The following is a 27953-nucleotide window of genomic DNA, read 5'->3' on the forward strand; positions in this document are numbered from 1 at the left end:
CGGCAACTCTTCCCAGTAGGCCTTGCATCAATGAGGCTATTGTGAGGACTGAAGGTCCCCACCTTCCCACCATTCTCTAATGTTCCTTCCCTGGTTCCTTCCCTTTTTCCCCAAGAATATTTATTAAAGTTTTCAATAATAATACAATAAAAATCAAAAAGTAAAAAGAGAAAAAATAACAAAAATACAAAAATAAAAATAATTAAAAACACATAAAGTTTCCATTACTTATTTTCATTAACTTATTTCCCAGACCTCCTCATACCTCCCTTTTTTGTATTCCAATTCAAATTATTAGTTCAGCAAATCCTTATTAATAAATTTTAACCTATCTCTAAACCTTTTCTCTCTCTCCATATTCTCTTTAAGCATTACAGCTGGAAACCACTTAATTTCTATCTGACATCATTCTAACATTCATTAATTTTGCAATATTTCTGTAGATAGTCTTTAAATTTCTTCCAATCTTCTTCCGCCGACTCTTCTCCCTGGTCTCAGATTCTGCCAGTCATTTCTGCCAGTCCATCACCTTCGTCTGCCATTCTTCCAGAGTGGGTAGATCCTGTGTCTTCCAGTACTTTGCAATGAGTATTCTTGCTGCTGTTGTAGCGTACATAAAGAAAGTTCTATCCTTCTTTGGCACCAATTGGCCGACCATGCCCAGGAGAAAGGCCTCTGGTTTCTTCAGGAAGGTATATTTAAATACCTTTTTCATTTCATTATAAATCATTTCCCAGAAAGCCTTAATCCTTGGGCACGTCCATCAAAGGTGAAAGAATGTACCTTCATTTTCTTTGCATTTCCAACATTTATTATCGGGCAAATGATAAATTTTTGCAAGCTTGACTGGAGTCATGTACCACCTGTAAATCATTTTCATAATATTCTCTCTTAAGTCATTACATGCCGTAAACTTCATACCTGTGGTCCATAACTGTTCCCAGTCAGCAAACATAATATTATGTCCAACATCTTGTGCCCATTTAATCATAGCAGATTTCACCATTTCATCCTGAGTGTTCCATTTCAACAGCAAGTTATACATCTTTGACAAAATCTTAGTTTTAGGTTCTAACAGCTCTGTTTCTAATTTTGATTTTTCCACCTGGAAGCCAACTTTCTTGTCCAAATTATATGCCTCCATTATCTGGTAATAATGAAGCCAATCTCGCACCTTGTTTTTTAATTTCTCAAAACTCTGCAGTTTCAATCTATCTCCTTCTTGTTCCAAAATTTCCCAATATTTCGGCCATTTGGCCTCCATATTGAGCTTTTTCTGAGCTTTCGCTTCCATTGGGGACAACCACCTTGGGGTTTTATTTTCCAATAGGTCTTTATATCTTATCCAAACATTAAACAATGCTTTCCTGACAATATGGTTTTTATTTTTTTATTTTTTAAAAAGATGTTTATTGCAATTTTGAACAATAGAACAAACTTCACAATCAGAACCAAAAAAAGAAAGAAAAGAAAAAACATTATCACAATCAAATAAAAACAGAAAGATGCAATGCAAAACATAAAAAGTAGAAGAAAAAAAGACCTAAAAAAGACATATAAATCCAGTTTCTTACTTATTATTTTCATATCCTTCTTTCCTGACTTCCTCACATCTCCCTTTTCTGTGTTCCCTTTTTACACAATCATATTCAGCAGTGCCTTACCCTTTTTCAAATCTTATTCTGTGTTATACCTTTCAACTATTATGGTTTAAAAACCAATATGGTTTTTAAATGCTTTATGTGCTTTAACCTTGTCGTACTACAAATATGCATGCCACCCAAAAACATTGTTAAAACCTTCTAAATCCAAAATGTCTGTGTTCTCAAGAAGCAGCCAGTCTTTCAACCAGCAGAATGCTGCTGATTCATAGTAAAGTTTAAAGTCTGGCAGGGCAAATCCACCCCTTTCCTTTGCATCAGTTAATATCTTAAATTTTATTCTGGGCTTCTTGCCCTGCCAGACAAATCTAGACTTATCTTTCTGCCATTTCTTGAAACAGTCCATCTTGTCCACAATTTGCAATGTTTGAAACAAAAACAACATTCTAGGCAATACATTCATCTTTATAGCTGCAATTCGACCCAACAAGGAAAGCTTCAAATTTGACCAAATTTCTAAATCTTTTTTCACTTCCGTCCAACATTTTTCATAATTATCTTTAAATAAGTTCCCATTTTTAGCTGTCATGTTAATCCCCAGGTATTTCACTTTCTTAACCACAGTCAAACCTGTCTCATTCTGAAACCTCTCTCTTTCAATCGATGTTAATTTTTTTTCTAAGACCTTAGTTTTTAACTTGTTCAATTTGAATCCTGCCACTTGACCAAACTCTTGAATTAGTTCCAAAACCCTTTTAGTACTAGATTCTGGCTCCTGTAACGTCAATACTAAGTCATCTGCAAATGCTCTCAGTTTGTACTGTTTGGCTCCGACCTGTATACCTTTAACCAACTTCTAACCTTTAACCCTTCTAATCATATTCAGCAAAACCTCCAGGACCGATATAAAAAGTAATGGGGAAATTGGGCACCCCTGTCGTGTCCCTTTTTCTATCTTAAATTCATCTGTTACCACATTATTTGCAATTAATTTAGCTTTTTGTTCAGAGTATATTGCACCTATACCATTTTCAAAACTTTGGCCTACCCCCATCCCCTGTAGGTTCTTTTTCATAAAACTCCAAGAGATGTTGTCAAAGGCTTTCTCCGCACTACAAATATCAGAACTGCTTTAGTGTTTATATTCACTTCTAGCTTTTCCAAAATGTCAATTATTTTCCTCAAATTGTCAGATAAATGTCTTCCCGGGAGAAAGCCCGCTTGGTCCTTGTGAATCTCTTCCATCAATACTTTTTTCAATCTCTTGGCCAAAATGTCAGCAAAAATGTTGTAATCCACATTTAATAACGATATGGGGCGGTAGTTCTTAAGTTGAGTCTTTTCAGTCTCTGTTTTCGGTATAAATGTAATATACGCCTCTTTCCACGAGTCTGGTGCCCTTCTCCCCTCCAAAATTTAATTGCAGACCTCCTTCAAGGGTTGTATTAACCACTCCTTCAAAGATCTATAGTATCTGGAGGTCAGCCCGTCCGGTCCTGGAGACTTGCCTAGTTGCATTTTTGGATGGCACCTTCTACTTCCTGTTCAGATATTTTGTAATTCAACATTAATTTACTTTCCTGAGAGATTTTTTGTAATCCATTTGTCTTCAAAAATCGGTCTATGTCCATTTCCTTCTGTGGCCCTTGTGAATATAATTGTTTAAAATACCTCTGGAAGTGATTTCTAATTTCAATTGGATTATGTATGTTCTTTCCTTCCACTTCTAAATTTGTAATGGTGTTTAATCTTTGTCTTTTTTTCATTTGCCAAGCCAGCAGTTTCCCACATTTATTCGCTGATTCGAATGTCTTTTGTCTCATTTGTTTAATTTTCCATTCTATTTCCTGATTCATCAATTCCATGTATTGTACTTGATATAATTTTATTTCTCTCAGGATCTCCTGCAACTTTGGTTTTGACTACCTGTCTTTGTGCCTTGTCCATGTTTGTAGATACTACTCCGTTCATATCCCCCATCAAAATTAAATTATAGTCCAAATAATCCAGTAAAGTCTCATGCAACTTCTTGAAGAATTCAGATTTCCCCTCATTTGGTGCATAAATTCCTACAGTCAAAAATTTCTCTCCTTGGACTTGAATTTCAATTGCCAAAAATCTTCCTTGCTCATCTTTAAAGATTAATTTCGGTAATAATCTCTCCTTTACATATATTACAACTCCTCTTTTTTTAACTTTATCAGATGAAATAAATTCTTGTCCCAATCTCTTATTAATAAGTATTTTCCTGTGTAGCCTCATTACATGTGTTTCTTGTAGACAAATCAAGTCCAATTGTTCCTTTTTTAGTATATGAAAAATGCTTTTTCTCTTCCGAGGAGAGTTAAGACCATTACAATTCCAACTAAGAAGTTGCAGAGCCACGATGATGGGGTTACTTCACTTTAACTCCAACTGCTCCAAGTAACTGTTCTTGTTCTGTCAGTGGTGTCTCTTTCCTTGGACTGTGCAGTCCAAAAGATAAGTTTGCTATATCAAGTATTCCTTTTTCCAGTGCTCCTGGGTCTTCTCCGGATTCTACTTCTTTTTGTAGGTCTTCTTCGTGATCTTTCAAAAATCTGTCTTTGTCATTAACTGTTCTTATTTTTATCTTTCTTCCTTTATCTTTAAAATATAGGCCTTGGGGAAATTCCTGCCTAAAGAGAATTCCGTTTCTTCTCAACAGGGCAACTAAGTCTCCGTAATTGGTCCTTAAGTCCAGAAGATGTTTTGGAATGTCCTTAAAAATCTCCACTCTCGAATCTCCAATTTCCAAAGGTCTTTGATAGTGCAGGTTCAAAATTTTATCTCTCTCCTCTTTTGTTCAGAAAGTGATCAGTCTCTTACTTTATTCCTCCTTTGTCCTTTGCCGAGTCTAAATGCACTCACTATCTTAAATTCTTCCTTCCCTAAATCCTGTTGCCAAAAGTCTGTAAATTCCTGTGTAAGAAAGTCAGTCAGATTATCTTTCTCACTTTCTGGTACCGCCCTGATTCTTAAATTTCTTTCTTTGTCTCTTAATTCAATCATAGAAAGTGTGAGGCCGTGGTCCTCCAATTTTCTGTATACTGGTGGTATCTTCTCTTGAGTAGCAGTTGCAATTTCCTTTGCTTCTTCAGCTACCTTTCGGGTCGAAGCAGATTCTTGTAATAGTTTTTCAATAGACTGTGTATTGGAGTTCACCTTCTGTCCCAAATTATTAATACTTGTAGTGTTCAAATCAATTTTGGCAGATGCTTCAGTTACTTGTTTATTTGTCTCAGCTACTTGCTTAGCTAAATTTTCCAAAGATTCATTGATTTTTCCAAGTGCCTGTGCCAAACGTCTTCAGACGACATAACTTTTGTTTTTGCCTGTGAAGGTGCAGCCCCTGATGTACCAGATGCTCCAGATGTTGATGCCCTTCGCTGGTGTGTAGTGTCAGTTCGGTATTGCCTGCGAGACCTTTTCCTGTGCCAACTCTAATTTTCCTCTCTCATTTGCCATAACACTCTCATGAGAATCCAAGGTTGCTCCCACGGCTGGAAAAGATTGTTTTGAAAGGGAATTTTCCTATAGCCCAGTTGTTGTTGCAACAATGACAGTATTCCTCTAGGGGGACACAGTTACAGTCCAAAGTTTGCAACTTTCTTGAAACAAATATGGCCCTTTTAAGTCCCCCAACTCCCTTAAAAACAACAGTTTCAATGTAATTCAAAGTTACTTTAAAATCAGGAGAAGTCCGGAAACACTGTATCTCTCTCGCAGAGTTAATTCTGAAGTTCTTAAGTTGCCGACAGGCTTTTCCTGTCTGGGGGCAGCCCGTTCCCAGGTTTTAAGCAGCGGATATTAACTTTCTTTCCCCCATTTTCTTGCAGGTATATATTCTCAGCTCTTTTCCCCACTCCTGCAGTCTGGAGGGGAATCGACTTTCTTGATGTTAGGATTTACGTCTTTTAAAAAGTCTTTCAAAGTTTCTGCTTTACAGTCTCTTTGCTTTGATCTATTTACAAGCAGGGAAGGCAGGCTTCCTGTTTGTACCTTCCCATTTCGGTGTCGAATTTACTCAAATTTTCTCCAATTTTCTCCAATTAGTTCAATGTAAAACTACTCACGGGTAGTTGCTTTTAAGTCCAATTGTCCCAGGAAAAAGTCAGCTCTCTCCGATAACGGCTGTGCAGCTTCACTCCACGGAAGAAGCAGTCGACTCTCAGCACCGCGCCTCACCCCCGTCCTGCTCCGGAGCCCTTAAAAGGGTTCCTTGGCAACTTGGGGAGGTGCAAATGGTGCCCGCCGAGTCCCCACGTTCGCAGGCTTCCCCCGCCTACGATTTTTGAAGGGTCCCCGCTTTGCCACAGTGGCAGGACCCGATCGCGCGGAGCTGGTCCCTCCGAGACTCAGAGGGAATCTGCCATTAATCGTTGGCGCTGACCCGGACGTCTCCTTCCCTGGTTCCTTCCCTAGCAACGTAAGGCTCCTTGCCTCTTGGCCCTCCTCCTCTCCAGCCTCCACCTCTGCCTCTGATTCTGGACTGCTCTCTGCCACAACCTCTTCCTGCTCACTAAGCCCTGTTGCCTCTTCAGCTTACAGCACCTCCTCCTCCCAGTCTTCTCCCTCTTCTCCCTCTGACCACTTATCATCATCCAGTCCCCTGGCTCTGAGCCTTCTTCCTCCGGGGGTTCCTTGGGGTTCCCCAGATGGTGCCTCTCACCACTCCTCTGCATCCAGCCAGTCCATGATCTGGACATGAAATCAGAGACTGCCAGGGCACCAGATGGGGAGCCACGTCTGGGTCAGGGCTCAGAAATGAAGATGGGGAGACCCTTGCACCTGAGGCTGTTGGACAGGAGTCCCCAAAGGACCCTCCCAGACCACCAAGGGAGGTCTGTAGGGCCAGAGTCTAGACCCCTGCAGGCACCTTACCCAGAGTTTGAAGAACCAGATGCCGTGACATGTGCACCATAATTGGCTTTACAGTATTGATTATCTTACTCGTGGTGGTCTGACAGCTCATCCTGCAGAACTGGAAAAATCTGGAGCATCTTCTGCTCTTTCTGTGAAGACAGAAGGTGTGGACAATAGCACTGATGGAGAAACATCGAATGGTGCACAGGACTCAGAAGGCTCCATTGAAGCATGGCCTCCCTTCATAACCTTTCAACAAAGAAATCTGGCATGTTCACCTGTGGCACAATGTATCTAATGGCTTAGAGGGCACACCAGGAAGGAGGTTATGGAATAGAGGAGGAGGAGGAGGTGGTGGCGGCATGGCCATCTTCAGGTCAGAAGGTTAGAAGGTTGGCTCTTTAGGGCTCTGAAGTCCTCTACAAGGCGTGAAGTCTGGAGGAGGAGCCTGGAGCCAGAGGCTTCAAAAGATCTCGGCCTCCTTGGAGCAAGGTGCTCCCTCCATGTACCAACAAGCTTCAACATAATAACAGGATTGTGTGTTCGAGCCCCACGTTGGGCAAAAGATTCTTGCACTGCAGGGGGTTAAACTAGATGACCCTCATGGTCCCTTCCAACTCTACAGTTCTGTGATTCTATGATTCTAAGTTGCCTCCAAGTTTTGCTGCTTTCTCTGTGGGATCTGACTTTGGTCCAGAACACGACACCTGACACTCAAGCCACAATCTAGTATTTTTTTTTGTCCCCCCCCCCGAAGCAAAGATCCATCCATTGTGCTGTTCATTTCTGTGGAGAATATACAGACAGCATCACAAAAAACTTATTGAATAACAACAACAACAACAACAACTTATTTATATCCCACCCACCTGGCTGGGTTTCACCAGCCACTCTGGGTGGCTCCCAACAGATTATTAGTAATAGTAATAATAATAATAATTGTAAATTATTAGTAATAATAATAATAAAAAGCAATAAAACATCAAATATTAAAAACTTCCCTAAACAGGGCTACTTTCAGATGTTTTCTAAAAATCAGATAGTTGTTTATTTCCTTGACATCTGTTGGGAGGGCGTTCCACAGGATGGGTGCCTGTAACTTCTCACAGTGAGGGAACTGCCAGAAGGCCCCTGGCTCTGGCCATCAGTGTCTGGGCTGAATGATGGGGGTGGAGATGCTCCTTCAGGTGTACTGGGTCAAGGCTGTTTAGAGCTTTAAAGGTCAGCACCAACACTTTGAATTGTGCTCAGAAACATACTGGGAACCAATGTAGGTCTTTCAGGACGGTGTTATATGGTCTCACTGGCTGCTCCCAGTCACCAGTCTAGCTGCCGCATTCTGGATTAGTTGTAGCTTCCAGGTCACCTTCAAAGGTAGCCCCACATAAAGTGCATTGCAGTAGTCTGAGCGGGAGATAACTAGAGCATGCACCACTCTGGTGAGTCAGTCTATGGGAAGGTAGGGGGTCTCATCCTGCATACCAGATGGAGCTGGTAACAGCTGCCCCAGACACAGAATTGACCTGTGCCTCCATGGACAGCTGTGAGTCCAAAATGATTCCCAGGTTGTGAATCTAGTCCTTCATTCAGGACCAGGGAGTCCCCCACACCCACCCACCCCCTGTCCCCCAAGAACAATACTTCTGTCTTGTCAGGATTCAACCTCAATCCGTTAGCCGCCATCCATCCTCCAACCGCCTCCAGACACTCACACAGGACCTTCACCACTTTTACTTGTTCTGATTTGAAAGAGAGGTAGAGGTGCTTTACACATACACTGTACACAGTTTCAGGCATTTTGGTGTTATTGGCAACAGCAACTGTTTCTCACAATAAACTGCTTTAAGAAAAAAACACCTCCAATTAAAACAAGTGTCTTGTGGCATTTTCAAATCCTACAGATTTATAGTGGGATATACTTTTGTAGACCAGTTCCCACAATGAATCCCCACAATGGGGTGAGCTCCCGTTGTTCAGTCCCTGCTTCTGCCCACCTAGCAGTTCAAAAGCATGTCAAAGTGCAAGTAGATAAATAGGTACCACTCCAGCGGGAAGGTAAATGGCGTTTCCGTGCACTGCTCTGGTTTTGCCAGAAGCAGCTTAGTCATGCTGGCCACATGACTCGTAAAAACTGTCTGTGGACAAACGCCGGCTCCTTCGGCAGTAAAGCGAGATGAGCGCCACAACCCCAGAGTCGTTCACAACTGCACTTAACTGTCAGGGGTCCTTTACCTTTTTATCCTGAGCTTGAATTAATCCAATCAATGGATTTATTCAACTGCAGCCAGAGAGAAATAGACAAGACAGGTTGAAACAGTATAAACAGATACTGTACACAAGTTGCCTGGGACTGATGCACCTTGTAGCATCTGGGGACCAGCTGGGCAAGGCTCTTTGCCACTGTGCTCCAGGGCGAAGGTGCCAGACCAGGATGGCGGATGTGCTCTCTCCGCAGGTGCCTGTCCACACTGGGTCTTTTGACCTCTGCTTCTTTTTTCACCCATCCTGGGGACCCTCACCCTCCAGCACAGACAAGGGCAGGAGAGGGGCCCATAGGCTACTTCACCTGCATCTTCCTGCTGGCTCTGTTTGTCTTTGCTAAAGACCAGTTTGCAGTTAGCAGGGCTTTAAATAGCTTTGTTCATGGACCATAAGGACCATAAATACACACCTAAATTACAACCTGCAGCTGACCACAGGAAAATGCAGGGAGTATTTTTATGTGGATAAAGATACCAGTGAAGGCTGAGTCCAAATAAATAAAAACGCAGGTGCAGTGAAATACTTTTGTTTGTTAGGACCCAGAAATGCTCACGAAGGACCACTTGCTCTCTGGGCTGCAAACATAAGAACATAGAAAGCTGCCTTATCATACCCTCCAACACTTTGAAGTCAAAATCCAGGATGCCTTCTTCCTGTTTTTATCACGAGAGCGTGGCAGCTATTTTGGTTACTGTGATCTCTGCTAAGCTGAACTGCAAAGGGCCACGAGCTCAGTTGGTTTCCTATATGGTGGTCTCCATAGGGCAAAGGGGCTGCCACTTTGGTTGACATCTGCTGGGAACCTTCACTGGTTCTGATTTGAAAGAGACGTAGGGCTGGGTACACACAGTGGTGAACACCCAGCCCAACTCCCTGATGATCTGCTCTGGTTTCGCCAGAAGTGGCTTAGTCATGCTGGCCACATGACCCGGAAGCTGTACGCCAGCTCCCTTGGCCAGTAAAGCGACATGAGCGCCAAAACCCCAGAGTCGTCCGCGACTGGACTTAATAGTCAGGGGTCCCTTTACCTTTAGAGCAGAGCAGAGCCACCTAGTGGTTCCTTCTAGAAAGGAAAAACCAGCCAAGGCAGATATAATTGGGTGTATGTGTGGGAAGATCCTCACTCAGTTCAAACCCCACCCTCTGTCCCAGAAACAGCAGTGGCTCAACTTGCCTGTCCACATGGCAGGTTGGCTGGCCTGTTTGTGAAATTCCCCAAAAACCTGCCCTGCCCAATCTGTGGAGCAGTTTTGCATTTTAAAAACACTTACACACATGCAACTCCCCTCCTTAAATTAATCTGGCAATGAATGGGATAAACTCGTTTTATTTATTTATTTTTACATTTCCTTTTTTAAAAAACAATTTTTTATTAATTTTAACATATAAATTATAATACATACCACAAAACCTCACATCTAATACCATCTATTTTTGGACTTCCATCAGCTCCTCTGATGATCCACCATTCTTGTCACTTCTGCATTTCTTAAATTCATAGAATCATAGAATCAGGTTGTTCCGATAGATTGCGAACCACCTGAAAGTGTCTCCTGCTGCTGTTCTCTGCAAATACAATAGAGGCAGTGAAGAAGGTCCTATTTCATAGAATCATAGAGTTGGAAGAGACCACAAGGGCCATCGAGTCCAACCCCCTGCCAAGCAGGAAAGACCATCAGAGCACTCATGACATATGGTTGTCAAGCCTCTGCTTAAAGACCTCCAAAGAAGGAGACTCCACCACACTCCTTGGCAGCAAATTCCACTGTCGAACAGCTCTTACTGTCAGGAAGTTCTTCCTAATGTTTAGATGGAATCTTCTTTCTTGTAGTTTGGATCCAATGCTCCGTGTCCGCTTCTCTGGAGCAGCAGAAAACAACCTTTCTCCCTCCTCTATGTGACAGCCTTTTATATATGTTATGTACTGAGTCGAATAGGATCCAAACTGCAGCAGTCTGATTGGTCCTAGAACAATAGGCTCCAAAAGGCAGCAGTCTTATTGGTCCTAGAACAATAGGCTCCAAAAGGCAGCAGTCTGATTGGTCCTAGAACAATGCAGCAGTATGATTGGTTAGCAGGAACCACCCAATCATGCTCCAGATAGAAGTGAATCCACAACCTGATTGGCTTACAGTAGAATTCCGGAATTAGCCAATCATGTGCAGCCCATTGTGTAAATAATGTATATAAAGCTGATACTCTGAGGGGACATTCATTCATTCCTCCTCACCACTATGAGCTGAATAAAGAGCATGAAATCACTTTGCGACTCTGAGTATATTTCACTGGCGACGAAGGTGGGATCCCGCTGAGCTGACTGCCACACACAGCACCGCAGCACTGCCACCTGCCGCACCGCTGCCTCGCACCGTGTATCCAGGCTTCAGCTCCGGGACCCAAGGAACTCAGAATGGCAACTGACAGCAGCTTCTCGCCGTTCAACCCAGCGTCTGGAGACTGGGAAGCGTACGCCTCCCGTTTCACCTTCCTCCTAGAAGCCAAAGGGATCACCGATGAAGAAGACGCCAAGAAGAGGGCAATATTCTTCAGCGTCTGCGGAGAGGAGACGTTTGAAATCGCCCGGGCTCTCCTTGCACCTGAAGACGTCGCCACTGTTCCATACAAAACCATAATGGAACAGCTGAAGGGGCACTTTTTGCCACAGCCCTCAGTGGTGGCTCGTCGAAATGCCTTCTACGCAAAGCGGCAAGCCCCTGGGGAAACCATAACTGGGTTTGTGACCTCTCTCCGCCAAGCTGCCCGGTTCTGCAACTTCTCAGAGCTGGAGAACATGCTTCATGACCGCCTCGTCGGTGGCTTGAAGGATGAGAAGCTGCAACGACGCCTCTACGCTAAGAAGAACCTAACTTTCCAGGTCGCTCTGGAGGAGGCCCTGGCAACAGAAGCTGCCGAGAGGTCGACGCAAGAGGCGCGGCCGAGCCAGCCATCCCAACCGAGGGTCCACCACGAAGACCTCACCAACAACTCAGGATCCGACAGGGAGGAGGTGCACTGAGTACAGCAGCGCACTCAAGCAGCCCACATACCACAGCTGTCTCGACGAGAAGGAGGGAACTGTGCAAGCTGTGGAGAAAGTCACGAGAGGAGGACCTGTCGTTTCCGCAACGCAGAGTGCAGGCAGTGCAGAAAATTGGGACACATCGCCCGGGTGTGTCGGGCTCGGCCCACCCGTCACCAGGCATCAGATGACCAATCCAGGAGCCCCAGGTCCCGGGGCCCAACGCACCAAGGCAACTCAACGGAGCTCACGGACTTCCAGGTATACCAGTTGCCCCACCCCAACGTAGAGAAAATTTATGTAGAGGTACGGATAGAGGGGGCCCCATGCCGCATGGAGCTTGACACGGGTTCAACTCTATCCATAATCTCGGCAAGGACCTTAAGGAAACTGTGCCCTACTGGGGGTCCCAAACTCAGACCGGCCCCATTCACCCTCCGGGACTTCCAGAAACGTAAGGTCCCCACAATGGGGGTGGGGACCTTCAGGGTGCAATACCAAGGGCGGACGCGGCAACTGGACTTGCTTGTGGTCAAGGGCCCCTACATTAGCTTACTGGGATTGGCATGGTTTGGACCACTGGGGCTAGCCATCACCGGGGTGAACCACATGAGCTTACAAGTGGATGTGGACGCCATATGCAAGGAATTTCCGGGGGTTTTCGATGGGAAATTGGGACAGTATACGGGCCCCCCCATTGCTCTACAGCTTGACCCTGCAGTACGACCGGTCAGGCTCAAGGCCCGCCGGGTTCCGTTTGCCCTGAAACCCCGTATAGATGAGGAATTGGACCGACTCGTGGAGCAAGGAGTGCTGGAGCCGGTGCCTAATGCCCCCTGGGAAACCCCAATCGTCACACCCGTCAAGCCTAATGGTTCGGTCCGCATCTGCGCAGACTACAAATGTACCATAAACAAGGCCCTCACGGCCCATGCATACCCAGTGCCAGTGGTCAGCCATGTCCTTGCCACCCTGGCTGGGTCGAAAATTTTTGGCAAGCTGGACTTGGCCCACGCATATCAACAGCTGCCAGTAGATGAGGCTACAGCAGAGGCACAGACGATTGTGATGCACAGAGGAGCGTTCAGGGTAAAGCGGCTGCAATTCGGGGTCAGCGTGGCACCAGGCATATTCCAGAATCTAATGGACTCTCTCCTTAAAGGGATTCCTGGTGTCACCCCCTTCTTCGATGATGTGTTGATTGCCGGGCCCACACCCGAGGAGTTTGAGGACCGCCTCCGCACCGTTCTGCACCGTTTCCAGACGGCGGGTCTCAAGGTGAAGCGGGAAAAATGTCTACTTGGAGTGCCTCAGGTGGACTTTCTGGGATTTATGGTGGATGCAGAAGGGGTCCACCCAACTGGGGACAAGGTACGGGCCATTTGTGATGCTCCAGCACCCAAGAACAAGACTGAACTTCAGGCCTTCTTGGGACTATTGAACTTTTACCATTCCTTCCTTCCCCACAAGGCGGCGGTAGCGGAGCCCCTACACAGACTCCTGGACACGCGGGCTCCTTGGGTGTGGGGCCAGCACCAGGAGGCCGCATTCCAGGCAGTCAAGGACTTGCTTGTCTCAAACTCGGTCTTGGCACACTTCGACGAGAGGCTGCCAGTTGTGCTAGCATGCGACGCCTCACCCTATGGCATTGGCGCTGTCCTGGGACACCAACTCCCGGATGGAAGAGAGGTACCGGTAGCATACTTTTCCCAGACACTCAACGAAACCGAGCGGAACTACTCGCAAATCGACAAGGAGGGTCTGGCAATCGTGAAGGGAGTAAAAAAATTCCATGATTTCTTGTACGGGCGGCCCTTCACCGTGGTGACTGACCACAAGCCGTTGCTTGGCTTGTTTGCCCCCGAAAAGCAGACCCCCCAAGTGCTGTCTCCTCGCGTCCTCAGGTGGTCAATTTTCCTTGCCAGCTACCAGTATGCACTGATTCACCGCCCTGGAAAGGCGATGGGCCATGCAGACGCCCTCAGCAGGCTACCACTACCGGAAACAGGCCCCGACCCAGCACCTGCACAAGAGGTTATGAGCCTGGAGCTGCTTCCCGACCGCCCCATTCAGGCACAAGAAGTTGCACACCATTCGAAGAAAGATAGGGTCATCTCCCGGGTCCTGGACTGGGTGTGGAGGGGATGGCCCAGCAGCAGCCCCGGGCCAGAATTCGCCAGCTACACAACCCGCAAACATGAACTGTCAGCCCACAAGGGGTGCCTGTTATGGGGAAGCAGGGTCGTTGTTCCCCAGCCCCTCCGCAAAAGGGTCCTCACAGCCCTACACGAGACACACCCAGGGGTAGTAAGAATGAAGGCCCTTGCCAGGAGTTACGTGTGGTGGCCGGGGATCGACGGAGAGATAGAGGCCTGGGTCAAACACTGCCAGGCCTGCCAAGAATCCCGCCCAGATCCCCCAAGGGCCCCAGTCCAGTCATGGGAGTCCGCCCGAGCACCATGGTCACGCCTGCATGTGGACTTCGCTGGCCCCTTTCAGGGAAAAACATTCTTCATAGTGGTGGACTCCTACACCAAATGGCTGGAAGTCGCACTGGTACCGTCCACTTCTACGTCCGCAGCCATCCGGGTACTACGCCGGCTGTTTGCAACCCACGGGCTCCCTGACACTCTCGTCTCAGACAACGGGACTGCATTTACGTCAGGAGAATTTCAAACCTTCACAGTGCAGAACGCCATCCGCCACATCCGTTCGGCGCCATTCCACCCGGCCACCAATGGCCAAGCAGAACGCATGGTGCGGACCACCAAGGACACCCTTCGCCGCATGACGCAAGGGGATTGGGAGTACCGCCTTGCCACATTCCTTCTAGCACAGCACAGCACCCCCAGCTCAACGACTGGCCGGAGCCCCGCTGAACTACTAATGGGTCGGCGCCTTGCAATCAGATTGGACCGCCTTCACCCCGATAGAGCTCAGGATGAGGTAGTGGTGGGGGAAGGCAGGAACCCCGGACCTTCACGGCCCAGGACCCAGTGTACGCAAAGAATTTTGGGGCAGGCCCTGCATGGGTACCCGCCACAGTCACCAGGGTCACTGGCCCCGTGTCGTACGAGGTGCTAACAGATGGGGGGCAATGCTGGCGCCGCCACTGCGACCAGATACGGCGACGATTCCCGGGAGAAAACCAGGAGGAGGAGGACAGGTCAGAGGAGTCCCAAGGGAACAGTGGGGCAGTGAGGCCCATAGAGCAGCAGGGGCAAGCAGGAGAGGCAGAATCAGTAAATACAGAGAGGACCCGTGAGGCCGAAAGGACACCGGAACCAGAACCACGACTGAGCAAGCCGGTTGCGCCAGACCAAACAGCCCCATCACAGCCAGCATCCGTGGAACACGAGCCAGAACCTGAACCCCGGACCAGGGAACACCACAGGCCGCAACGCACACGTAGGCCGCCGGCGTACCTTGAGGACTATGAATGCGACCTCCCGGGCAGGACTGGAACTTAGAGGGGAGGGGTGTTATGTACTGAGTCGAATAGGATCCAAACTGCAGCAGTCTGATTGGTCCTAGAACAATAGGCTCCAAAAGGCAGCAGTCTTATTGGTCCTAGAACAATAGGCTCCAAAAGGCAGCAGTCTGATTGGTCCTAGAACAATGCAGCAGTATGATTGGTTAGCAGGAACCACCCAATCATGCTCCAGATAGAAGTGAATCCACAACCTGATTGGCTACAGTAGAATTCCGGAATTAGCCAATCATGTGCAGCCCATTGTGTAAATAATGTATATAAAGCTGATACTCTGAGGGGACATTCATTCATTCCTCCTCACCACTATGAGCTGAATAAAGAGCATGAAATCACTTTGCGACTCTGAGTATATTTCAATATATTTGAACATGGCTATCATATCACCCCTTAACCTCCTCTTCTCCAGGCTAAACATGCCCAGCTCCCTTAGCCGTTCCTCATAAGGCATCGTTTCCAGGCCTTTGACCATTTTGGTTGCCCTCCTCTGGACACGTTCCAGTTTGTCAGTGTCGTCCTTGAACTGTGGTGCCCAGAACTGGACACAGTACTCCAGGTGAGTTCTGACCAGAGCAGAATACAGTGGCACTATTACTTCCCTTGATCTAGATGCTATACTCCTATTGATGCAGCCCAGAATTGCATTGGCTTTTTTTAGCTGCCGCGTCACACTGTTGGCTCATGTCAAGTTTGTGCTCAACCAAGACTCCTAGATCCTTTTCACATGTACTGCTCTCAAGCCAGGTGTCACCCATCTTGTATTTGTGCCTCTCATTTTTTTTGCCCAAGTGCAATACTTTACATTTCTCCCTGTTAAAATTCCTCTTGTTTGTTTTGGCCCAGTTCTCTAATCTGTCAAGGTTGTTTTGAAGTGTGATCCTGTCCTCTGGGGTGTTAGCCACCCCTCCCAGTTTGGTGTCATCTGCAAATCTGATCAGGATGCCTATGAGTCCATCATCCAAGTCATTGATAAAGATGTTGAATAAGACCGGGCCCAAGACAGAATCCTGTGGCACCCCACTAGTCACTCTTCTCCAGATGAAGAGGAACCATTGATGAGCACCCTTTGGGTTCGGTCAGTCAGCCAGTTACAAATCCACTGAGTGGTAGCATAGTCAAGACCGCATTTTACCAGCTTCTTTACAAGAATATCATGGGGCACCTTGTCAAATGCCTTGCTGAAATCAAGGTAGGCTACATCCACTGCGTTCCCTTCATCTACCAGGCTTGTAATTCTGTCAAAAAACGAGATCAGGTTAGTCTGACATGACTTATTTTTCAGAAATCCATGCTGACTATTGGTGATCACAGCATTCCTTTTTAGGTGCTCACAGACTGTTTGCTTAATGATCTGCTCCAGAATCTTCCCTGGTATTGATGTCAGACTGACTGGGCGGTAATTATTTGGGTCCTCTCTTTTCCCCTCTTTGAAAATAGGGACAACATTTGCCCTCCTCCAGTCTGCCGGGACTTCGCCTGTTCTCCAGGAATTCTCAAAGATGACTGCCAGTGGTTCTGAGATCACATCTGCCAGTTCTTTTAATACTCTTGGATGCAGTTCATTTGGCTCTGGAGACTTGAATACATCTAGACTAGCCAAGTATTCTTGTACTGCCTCCTTAGTTATTCTGGGCTGTGTTTCCTCTGCTGAATCATTTGCTCAAATTCTTCAGGTCGGGCATTGTTTTCTTTATCGGAGAAGACTGAGGCAAAGAAGGCATTGAGGAGTTCAGCCCCTTTCTGTTTCCCCTGGTTGCATTTCACCATCTTCTCCTCTGAGTGACCCCACTGTTTCTTTGTTCTTCCTTTTGCTACGAACATACCCATAAAAGCCTTTTTTGTTGCTTTCAACCTCTCTAGCAAGCCTGAGTTCATTCTGTGCTTTAGCTTTTCTGACTTTGTGTCTACACGTGCTGGCTATTTGTTTGAATTCCTCTTTGGTGGTTTCCCCCCTTTTTCATTTTTTGTACACATCCTTTTTTAATCTTAACTCAGTTAAAAGTTCTTTAGATAGCCACCCTGGCTTCTTTAGGCACCTTCCATGTTTCCGTCTCATTGGTATTGCCTGAAGTTGTACTTTTACTATCTCCCTCTTAACAAACTCCCAGCCATCATGAACTCCCTTTCCTTTTAATATTACTGTCCATGGGATCTCACCCAGCACTTCCCTAAGTTTTATGAAGTCGGCTTTCTTAAAGTCAAGAAATTGAGTCCTAGTATGCTTGGCTGCTCCTTTCCGCTGTATAGTAAACTTCAGAAGAGCATGATCACTCGCGCCTAATGATCCTTCCACTTCTACCCCACTAACCAGGTCATCAACATTGGTTAGGACCAGATCTAAAATGGCTGCTCCTCTTGTTGCTTCTCCCACTTTCTGGACAATGAAGTTGTCTGCAAGGCCAGTGAGGAATCTGTTTGACCTTATGCTCTTGGCTGAGTTTGACATCCAACAAATATCCGGGTAATTGAAGTCCCCCATTACTACTATCTCCCTTCCTTTTGCATGCTTGGCCATCTGTTCCAGGAAGGCATCATCTATGTCCTCCGTTTGGCTTGGGGATCTATAGTAAACTCCCACAATGAGGTCACTGTTATTCTTCTCTCCCTTAATTTTGACCCAAATGCTCTCACTTTGGCTTTGAGGTTCTAAATCTTGGATCTCTTCACAGGTATACACATCCCTGACATATAACGCCACTCCTTCTCCTGTCTTGTCTGGTCTGTTTCTCTGAAATAGATTGTATCCCTCCATTATTACATTCCAATCGTGGGACTTATCCCACCAGGTTTCAGTGATGCCTATTATGTCATATTTAGTTTGCTGTACCAAGAGCTCAGGGAGAGCAGCTAATCAGCCACAAAGAAACACACACAAGAAAACCCTTTTTGCTCCTTCTTCAGCTGCTGCCCTAATACTCTGATTAATACTCTGCAGTAGTGTTTCCCAATTAGCTAAATACTGAGGACCCCCTATTTTTCAAAAGTCAAGCCACGGACCCCCTACTTTAGAAAATTTTGATAACTCTGTGGTAGTTATGTGTGCCCCCCCCCCACAATCTCAAGAGCCCTAAGAAACTGTGCCAGAGGTTTGTGCCCAATCTCAGCTCACTTGCCATATAACAACTCTTTTACAAGTTTTTCCCTTGCCAGCAAGCAGGCGCTGGTTGTGAGCAGAGGCTGGATGACCTGTGGATCATTATTGTGACCTTCACTGTGCAATTAATAAGATAATTGAGTTAGGGCTGGGTGATATCTGGTTTTCAATATCACGATGTAGCACAATGGGAAGGAGAGCAAGCAAGCAAATAGATAATCTCCTACAAACAAACAACCTTCCTTTTTAATATGGAGGAAAGCTATTTAGGGGAAAAATAAAAATAAGAACACTTCCCCCCTTTTTTCATTTGTGGGTGTGGGCGTGTTGGAGGAAAGAAAGAAGCACTTTCCAGTTCTTTGTTGTTTACCTTCTTTGTTTACTTTGCCGCTGGATCTTTGATTGTCTAGCCAACATACTGGTTAAACTTGAAAAGTCTTCTGGTTTGTGTGAAAGCTTATTGCCATTTCTCATCAGTTAGGAGGGAGAAGGGAGAAAGCAAACACAGCAGAAGAGACCGGTGCCCCCCCCCCGGCTGTCGGTTTCCACCTTTTGTTCACTGGTAATTTCAATACTGGTATGGTATGGTAGATGTGCAGATATGCAGATGACACAATCTTGATGGCAGAAAGTGAGGAGGAATTAAAGAACCTTTTATTGAGGGTGAAAGAGGAAAGCGCAAAATATGGTCTGAAGCTCAACATCAAAAAAACAAAGATAATGGCCACTGGGCCCATCACCTCCTGGCAAATAGAAGGGGAAGAAATGGAGGCAGTGAGAGATTTTACTTTCTTGGGCTCCATGATCACTGCAGATGGTGACAGCAGCCACGAAATTAAAAGACGCCTGCTTCTTGGGAGAAAAGCAATGACAAACCTAGACAGCATCTTAAAAAGTGGAGACATCACCTTGCCAACAAAGGTCCATATAGTGTTGTAAATAAAAATATGCCCTTTTCCCTTATGGGGTATCCAAGAGCCCATATAGAATCCTTACATAGGTTCCCTATTGGTAGGAGAAAATAACAGAGGCCAACCAGAGAATATTGAGAAGCAAAGCAGCTATTAATCTGTTGCAACAGGGTGCTCCCCTCACACGCAGGAGAGGAAGAGGACCCACAAAAATGCTGTGCAAGGGCTTATAAAGACTTTTGAAATTCCCATTCTCTAGATCAAGACCACCCCAGAAACATTATGCATACATCACAGAAGGGGTGTAACCTAAGACCACCCCTCAGATACATCCCACCTACATCACAGAAATTTAAATGTTGTTTTTCTCCTGTCACAGTTTATCTCCTGTCTGGCAAGTTACTTGATTGGATTGCCTGGGGAGCCTGGCCATTCTTTTGTAGTGGTAAAATACTTATTTCCTGGGCCAGGTCACAGGCTCACACCCTATTCATATCTTAAATGTGTCCTTAAGACAGGATTTGTGAGGAAAGAGACAATGGGGAGACTTTTCCAGTTTGACCTTGCAGAGAAAACATTTGCTCAGTTTAGGAATCAAAATGGTTCCAGGCTGGCCTTCCTGTGTTGATCTATGTATGTGCGGTTATATATGTATGAAGCTGCTTTGCTTCTCAATATTCTCTGGTTGGCCTCTGTTATTTTCTCCTACCAATAGGGAACCTATGTAGGGACTATATATGGGCTCTTGGATACCCCATAAGGGAAAAGGGCATATATTTTTATTTAAAACAGTCACGAAGAGTCGGACACGACTAAATGACTAAACAACAACAACAACAACATGGTATGACAATTTATCCCACAGCCCTAAAGTGAGTCCCTGACCAGGGAAGGTGCTGTGAACCCCCTGGGGTCCCCAGACCCCTAAACAGGAACCACGGCTCTACAGCCTTTTAAATGTATCTGTGGGAAGGTGGGGTCTTATTGTTTTGCTGTTTTGGTTTTAATTACTTGCTTGCTTTTAACCTGTATTTTATTCTGTGAATCACCCTGAGATCTTACAATGAAGGACACTGTCAGAGCTGCCTCCAGGTCCCAGCTCACAGAGGACCAACGCTAGCCGGTAGTAATGTACAAAAGTCTTTATTGAAGTTCAGTTTCCATTTACAAGCTGCAGCGTGCAGCTCTACGTCTAGAAGCTAGATCGGCGAAGCTCCGTCTGAGTCTCCACCCCCTGTACACCAATTTAAGACTCTAGCCTTACTCCACCTCTTCCGTCTCTCCTTTCTCCTCTGGGTCCTTCTGCCCCCCTGGGTCTCCTCCTTTCTGGACTCTTCTGACGCTGACCCCCCTGACTCCTGTCCCTCCTTTCGGCGGGCTTTAGGACCTGGCTCCCTATCCGGGCTACCGACTGTGCCGCTCGCCTGTACATTTGAACTTGGCGCGCGCGCCCAGCCTCCAACCTTCCTCTTGACCGTTTCCCCGCTCTCCGATGGAGGCATGGCCAATCCTGACTCATCTCCTCCCGCTGGTGGTGAGCAGCCTGATCCCGATACCTGGGACTCCTCCCCCCTACTGCTCTCTGGTGGGGAAGCTGGTCCTGATTTCCAACTGCTGCTCTCTGAGTCCCCTCTGGCCCCTTCTTCCTGGGGTGTCCCCCTAGGAACCCCCCTTGCTCTGACCATGGGAGCCCCTTTCTGTGAATCTTCCGATTCGCTGGAAAGACTCAGAGACCTCGGACCACTGTCATCGCTTACGTTTCCTTCGGATTCCTCCCCCTCGCTCTCCATTTCCTCCCTTTCCTGTGCCTCTGCTCCTGAGCCCCTGACAGGCACCATATAAATCTAATGAATAATAGTCAAAAGTGGGATGTGCTTGATCCCAACACAAAGGCCGCTTCCTCCCTTGGAGACCGGCTGGCCGGCAGAGGGCGACTGGGCCTGCGCATTTGCTGCTGACTTGCTGGCTGATCGCCAGAGGTTGAGAACTTCTCTCTCCAGTCATCCTCCTTTGCCTCACTCTTTCTTTTCATCTGAAACTTCCTGTTATTTATCATCTTTATTCTTTACTCTTCAGCAGTGCAGAAAATTGGCACTTAATTTGCTCAGGGAGCTGGCTGTGTTGGTGGATGTAATTGCTGTTCCCCCTCTCTGCCCCTGTAGTTACACATCCTTGGTGCATTTCAGACAGTGAGCTCAAACTTGTGGCACACTCATTTCCTGCAATCCCATTATTCTCTCCGTTGTTTTCAAAGGATGTTGGTTTGAATTCAGTTCTGAGCAAGATAAAAGATGGAAGGGGTGAAAGTGAGAACAATGGATACAGAAGAGCCCCCCACCTCACCCCTTGGAGGCCCAAAGGTGACTTAGAGTTGGGAAGAACACACATTTTCAACGCTGACCCCTTTGCCACCTCCTCAGACTTCTGAGAGCAGTGGCATGCTCTTGTCCCCCCCCAATTAAATTTGGAAGCCTGCACTCCATGTATGAGTGCCCAGAGGACTGACTCTTATTTAGCACTGCACACCTGAGAGCCACAGCAGGCTAGCTTAGGGGGGTAGCAGACCACCTGTGTAGCCCACACAGCTCTGTTCTCCAGTATCACCATATTGCAGATATGAATATTGCAGAGTGTGAAGTGACTGGATGCATGGAAACTGACTCCCTTTGGGAAATAAAACATTGACAAAGCCAATATGTTTGTTCAAACTTTTATTGCAGAATTTTCTTCAAAACAAAACAAAAACATCAAAGATACATCCAAATAATTCCATAAGGCATCTTGTGCTGTCTAGCACAGACTCATCATCTTAGAAAATGTGAATACTCTACAGACCTATCAGCAAAGGTCTCTCTCTCTTTACATCCTCCATTTTCCTGGAGCTGTTTTTCCCTGGAGAGCGTCATTTACATGCTCACTATCACTGAATCTGAGAGCAAAGATTCTACCACCCTTCCAAGATACTGAATTTACAGTTCAATACCTCTCATGTGATCTAAGATTAGACACTCATGTGTCAGCTAGCAAAGAATTATCAACTCACTCAAAGCTCAGAGTCTCTTAGAATACTGCAGTGGAATTTCCAGAGTTAAATCTTTTCGGCAATAAACATAGCAATTCCAATTTCAGGGTCCATTAAACCAATTATACTTAACATGCCACCCTTCAAGTGTCTGCCACTTAAAGCAGCTGCCTCATTTTCCCCAATGGTATGGCTGGCTCTGCTTCCTCTGTGGCCTGTCCTGCTCCCTCCATTTTGTTGCTAGGCAAAAGGTGCTTCTCCCAACCTCACTAGGTCTTGAACCTTTGTCCCAAGGAATAATAATAATAACAATAACAACAATAACAATAACAATAATAATATATCATTTATACCCCACCCATCTGGCTGGGTTTCCCCAGCCACTCTAGGTGGCTCTCAGCAAAACAATAAAAACACTATAAAAGATCAAACATTAAAAACTTCCCGAACAGGGCTGCCTTCAGATGTCTTCTAAAAGTCAAATAGTTGTTTATTTCCTTGACATCTGATGGGAGGGTGTTCCACAAGGCGGGCACCACTACCAAGAAGGCCCTCTGCCTGGTTCCCTGTAACTTTGCTTCTCACAGGGAGGGAACCACCAGAAGGCCCTCGGCGCTGGATCTCAGTGTCTGGCTTGAACGATGGGAGTGGAGACGCTCCTTCAGGTATACTGGGCTGAGGCCATTTAATGCTTTAAAGGTCAGCACCAACACTTTGAATTGTGCTCGGAAACGTACTGGGAGCCAATGAAGGTCTTTCAGGACTGGTGTTATATGGTCCTGGCAGCCACTCCCAGTCACCAGTCTAGCTGCTGCATTCTGGATTAATTGCAGTTTCCAAGTCACCTTCAAAGGTAGCCCAACATAGAGCGCATGGCAGTAGTCCAAGCGGAAGATAACTAGAGCATGCACCACTGTGGGGAGACAGTGTGTGGGCAGGTAGGGTCTCAGCCTTACTGGGCCCCAATGGTGAAAGTGGTTCCATTAGATTGCAAACCATCTGAAAGAGTCTCCTGCTGCTGTTTTCTGCAGATGCAATAAAGGTGGTGAAGAGGGTCCTCGCCTCTCGGTTAGCCCCTGGGACCAGCACACTCCCCCTCTTTCTTTTTCCTTTCCTTTTTTCCTTTCTCCTCCTGTGAAAAGGCTGCATCCTAGGTTTTAATGTTGTATTTAAATCTTTTTTAAAATTGTATTTCAATCAACTTGTTTTTATTATTGGTTGTTAGCCACCCTGAGCCCGGCCTTGGCTGGGGCGGGCGGGGTATAAATAAATTATTATTATTATTATTATTATTATTATTATTATTATTATTACTAATAATAATAATAATAAATTGTGGGGGCTTCAGTAGAAGCAACATTTCAAATAAGTTTTCACGCTGATGCTGGTGAAATTTTGCTTTGTGCCAGGTGGAAATATACGTCCTATAGATGACCCTATGTGTGTGAGAGAGAGATACCAGGATATTGGCTCAAGGTGGAGTGCTCAAACCATAAGAATGAGGCGGATCTCCTGAAGGAACAAGGTAATAACGCTGGCTTAAATTAAAATAAAAGGAGTACGGACTAACTTAATATTATAAAGGACAGTAAAGCTAATGGAGAGAGGAGCTTCAGCGTTCTGAGACTTATCAAGTTGTGGAAAATAAGCCTTGTAAAGAGGCAGAAAATAAAAACTGAGACATACTGAGTACCTGCTTCTACAGGGGGACGCTCTGTTGAGAGAGACAAGGAGCTGAAATAGCAAGCAGCAGCAGCGGTGACAACAAAGCAGGGGCCATTAAGAAGGAGATCAGCGTAAAACAAAGGGGTGAGTGAAAAAGGAAAAGGAGGGGGAGAAACGTGGAGGATACAGTGGAAAAAGAGAAGGAATAGAAAAGATTTGAAGACCAGGCAGCGGTGGGAAGATAAAGATTAAGATAAAGAAGTGAAAGGGAAGAGGAAGAGATATACAAAGGGGGAGAAAGAAGAAGGAAAAGACTGGAATAGGGAAGAAAGCAGCTGGCAAAAATGGCGCTGGGGGGGGGAAGAGTGAGTCATCGCCCTCTGTAGGGAAAAAAGCCGGAAGAAGAATAGTGGCGGCGGAAACAGTCACGGCAACAAAGAGAGGCTAGAGAAACAAAACAAGAAGGACCACCTCACAAGTAAATTGGAAAATTGCGCCACCTAGTGGCGGAAAATAAAATTACTCCCATAATTTAAAAAATTGCTAAGACACAGGCTTGAAGTACAACCATAAAGAAAACTAGCTATACACAAAAGGACATTTGAAATACCAAGTTCAGCTTCTAGAAAATAAGTTCTTAAGACGGATGTTAAGTACTGCGAAGGATTTTTTCTGTTAATTGCTAAAGTAATTAAAATTTGCCAAAGTAATTAAAAATATTTAACTAATTTTTTATTAAAACTTGGACTTTTTTTACTTTTTTTAAAAAAAATAATATTTGAGATGAACTGATAACAACATAGGGTAAAACCACAGGAATCTTAACTGACTTTCAATCCCATCAGGTAAAAGGACCAAATTATAAACTATAAACAGAGCATTTTCAAAGTTTAGGAATATATATATTCTTGGTTTGAAATAAAGATATCTAGATCAGAACCAAAAGGAAGAATGACAAATATGGGTTCTAAAAAATACCAAACTACACTGACATCTGGGTCAGGTCTACAAGTGAGAAGACAATCAACAGCTGAAACAGACCCCAATGCTGACATAAAAGACCTTATAATGGGGATGGAAAAGAGCCTGAATGATAAGCTGGACATACTAGCTGGCAACATCCAACAAAACTCAAAGCTAATAATAGACCTAACAACACAAGTAAGTGACCTCTCACTTAAAAATAAAGAACTGGATAAATCTGTACAAGAACTTAAGAGTAAATCTACCAAACAAGAGGAAATGACGAAGAAATTGGAAATGGAAAGTAAGGACATTAAAAAATCACAAGACTCAACGAAGAAATAAACGACCTAAAGAGAGCCTGTGAAGAGCTGCTAGATGATATATCATTGATGGAGATGCGTCAGAAGGAGATGGTCCTCCGCTTCCGAGGCGTCCCACAAACTCATGATGAACAAATTCAAGAGAAACTATCACAGGAGATTGCAAACTGGTTGGGAGTAGAGGTAGAAGAGATGCTATTGGATATTGATAAAATTTTCAGGATCAAATCAGAAAGATCGGACACTTATAAAGGGCCAGGAGATTGCTTATTTTTTTTCAACTCAAGACTTTTAAAGGACAAAATATTACATCAAAAAGGACAAGTGAATATCAAAATATTTAAGGAAATCCCAAAAAGATTTCTGAAGAAAAGGCAGAATTATAAGACAGTAACAGAAGCACTCAAGAAGAATTCGATTAGATTCCAGTGGGAATTTCCTGAGGGCATCACCTTCACATATAAGGACAGAAGAAAAGCTTTTAGATCAGTAGATGAGCTGGGAAAATTCTGGAGGAAGTACAAAAAAGAATTAACTGGAGAGCCAACATTGGAGTGAGAGGAAACAACGCAGACACCACAAGAAGCATAGAGAGACAAGCGCGTATTAAGGGGGGGGGGGGAGATTGGAAGAAGCAGATTATCAAAATCCTAAAATTTCTGATTTTTTTTTCTTTTTTTCCTTTTCTTTTTTTTATTTACTCAATGAAACTACTGTAGATAATAAATAAAAATTAATGAATCTAAAAATTATATCTTGGAATGTTAACGGTTTAAATGATAAGAGGAAGAGAAATAAAATAGAACACGTATTGAGGAAAGAACAATGGGATATTATATGCTTGGAGGAGACCCATGTGACTAGAAACCATAGAAGGGTTTTAGTAAACAAGAGATTGGGTCAAGAATTTATATTCTCAGATGTAAAAAAGAAAAGGGGAATTGTGATCTATGTGAACCCTAAACTAAACACAATTTTTTTTTTTTAAGGATGATGAGGGTAGATTACCAGGGGTAAAAATAACAAAAGGTACAGAACATTTAATTATAGTAGGAGTTTATGCACCAAATGGTAACAAAACAGAATTTTTCAGAAAAGTAGAAGCTAATTTACTGGAATTTATAGAAGAGGAAATTATTTTGATGGTGTCTCATCAATAGAATTAGATAGGACAGAGAGAGAAAGAAAATCCAAAAAAGGCAGACTCCCAGACACCTTCTTTCAGATGGTAGAAAACTTAAATTTGATTGATACATGGAGATATAAAAACCCAGGAAAAAGACAGTATACACATTTCTTGGAAGTTAAAAAATCAGCCGGCAGAATTGACAGCATATGGGTATCAAATAACTTAAAAACTAAAATTAAAAAAGCAGAAATACAGACCAAAATTATTATAGATCACAACCCAGTCACATTAGAATTAAAGGAACACAAGAAAACTAATAAAAGATGGAGACTTAATGAAAGATTATTAAATGACGAAAAGATTGTGAAAAAAGCGCAAGAACTATTGAAAGAATTTTTTGAATTAAATAAAGAACAGGATACAGACTTCAAGACAATATGGGATGCAAGTAAAGCTTTCATAAGAGGCTTTTACATACAACAAAGTGCAATAAGGAAAAGAAACAGAGAGCAAAAACTGGAACAAATAAGGAAGGACATAGGAATAAATGAAAAATTATTAGCAAAACAACCAAAAAATGAATTAATAAACCAAAAACTAAAAATATAACAAACCCAGGCTTCAGCAATATTAAATAGTGAAATTGAGGACAATATTAAATGGATGAAACAAAGGTCGTTCGAATTTGCAAATAAACCCGGAAAGATGCTAGCCTGGCAACTGAAAAAGAGACAAAAGGAAAAACTGATTGATAAAATAGTGGAAGAGGGGAGAACTTTAGATAACCCTGAGGAAATTAAAAAGTGTTTTACAAAATATTATAATAAGCTATATAAAGCAGGAAATGAGACAGAGGTTGAAATAGAAGAGTATTTATGTGGAAAGGATATACCTAAAATTAAGAAAGAAAAGATTCAAGAGCTAAACTCCCCAATAACCACAACAGAGCTTCATCAAGTGATAATTAAGATGAAACTGGGAAAATCCCCAGGCCCATTACATTACAAAAAATTAGAGGAACCACTATTATCACCTGTCAGGGAACTGACATCAGAGACAGGAATGGAGGCAGGGCTCCAAAGCGATGCCGGAGAAGGGCCAAGCAGGGAGAGAGGGGACTCAGCAGCTGGGGAAGGAATTCAGCGTAACACCCGGGATAAAGGGGCGGATGGGGGAAGCGGAGAGAGGGCTCCAGGACTCTTCGCTGGAGACCAGCGGGGAGAGCACAGGTCCTCCGCTACCCACACCCACCCTGCGCAGAAGACTTCCGCGCAGGGAAAGTAGGCGTAGACTTGGCGTCAAAGAATTTCTTTGCTGGAAGAAATTCAAGAAACGCCCACTGACGGATTCTGCTAGCGACTGAACAGCCACGAAGTGAAGGGCTGTCCAGCCAGGAAAGGTTTAACTAAGCTACCTAGCCAGGAGTGGCAGCAACTTTTGCACAAGCAACCCCTTATACCCATTACAGCAATCCGTCAGTCCCTGACGTTGCTTGTGCACAGCAACAGACAGGCAGCACCATGAGCCAAACCGGAGGAGCAGGTGCCACGGAGCAGGCAGCTGGAGTGCAAAATCTGGTGGAGAGGAACC

Source organism: Podarcis melisellensis (assembly GCF_964234715.1).
Source record: "Podarcis melisellensis genome assembly, chromosome: 15".
Taxonomy (NCBI): domain Eukaryota; kingdom Metazoa; phylum Chordata; class Lepidosauria; order Squamata; family Lacertidae; genus Podarcis; species Podarcis melisellensis.